The sequence below is a fragment of the Aptenodytes forsteri genome, unplaced genomic scaffold, assembly GCF_000699145.1.
Source record: "Aptenodytes forsteri isolate BGI_AS27 unplaced genomic scaffold, ASM69914v1 Scaffold15, whole genome shotgun sequence".
Classification (NCBI taxonomy): Eukaryota; Metazoa; Chordata; class Aves; order Sphenisciformes; family Spheniscidae; genus Aptenodytes; species Aptenodytes forsteri.
Genome location: NW_008795129.1, coordinates 10,928,211 through 10,929,587, shown reverse-complemented (window position 1 = coordinate 10,929,587; position 1,377 = coordinate 10,928,211).

Sequence of the window (1,377 nt, the reverse complement as noted above, 5' to 3'; positions counted from 1 at the left end):
CTGGCAGGGGGTGTCTGGTGCCATTCCCAGACAAACCCAGCTCCCACGTGGCCAGGGGCTCCACGCTGCTTGCCCTCCCACAAACATAAATCATTTTCTAATTTATAACATGAATAATTGATTTTGCCTCCATAGCTGGCAATAAATCTCCTGTGCGCACATGCATAAGAAAATAATAATAATGAAAGCGATCAGGATCTGCTGCCATCGATTACCTGCAAGAGGGACCACGGTCCCCTGTGTGTCATGGCGGGCTGGGGCAGGGGCTGCTCTCCGGGGGGTGCCGGGTGGCCCTGCCTGGTGTGAGCCTTCCTTGTCCTGCATGGGGGCAGGCAGCTGGGGCGGGATGACCTGAGTCTGAGCCCCCGTGGCTGTGCTGGGACCCACACTGGGCAGTCAAGAAGGTCCGAGTACTTCAGGGCATCCCAGACTTCAGGCGTCAGCAGTCCTAGCCCTGTAGCTGCACCTGAGGAGGGATAAGATGCTTGGCACAGCCCCATGCACTGATGCCCCATGCAATGCCTCAGTGACACCTTGCCAGGGTGGCAGGTAACCGGTCCCCGGTCCCTCAGCAGCTGCGCAGCCTCTGGGGAGCTGCAGAAGACGCTCTGGCTGCTGGCTGCCCCGGCACCAGCCTCGTGTCCCACCGCACGCAGGCAGTGTGCACGCTATGGGGCATCACTCCTCCCTCACCCGCACCATGAGGCTGCCTGGGAAGTAGCTGCTTGGGAATTGCATCGGAGAGCTTCGGCTCATTAGGAAGCCGGTCCTGGGGTGGGGGGGCACAGAGACTCCCTGTCCATCAGCCAGACAAACCAGGGCGGCTGCACCAGCCTGCCCAAAGCCTTCACAGCCCTGTGCCCCAGCGAGCCGGGTCACGGCCCCGCTCTGCCCTCGGCCCGCAGTGACAGCAAGCCACATGCCTACGTGCATCCCCCGGGCCGCCCCCTCTCCCCTGCCAGCCTTCGCCCTGCCTGTGGGAAAATCCAGCCCTGTTCCCCCGGGTGCCCCATCCTTCCCCCGCAGGCGCAGGCCCTGGCTCGGGAGTGCTCTGCAGCACCAGCGCTTCATTAGGAGCCGGTGGATGCACCGGTCCCGGGCACGCTTCCCTCGCTGCCCACGCTGCCTGTGAGCGTGTGCGAGTGCTGGGGCCCCATTCATTATCTGCTGGGCGCAGGCAGGCTGCTCCTCGCCAAACCCCAGGAAGGAAGCGGAGCAAACCTGCCCAGTGCAGACACCTTCCCCCGTCTGGGTGTCTGGGCAGCCGGCACGCCGGCCAGCCCGCAGCCCTGTGGCGGGAGCACGGGATGTGGCCTGGGGGTGCCTGAGCCCCCGGCAATTCCCCCGGTGCCCCCCGGCAGGCAGGAGTCTGCTGGC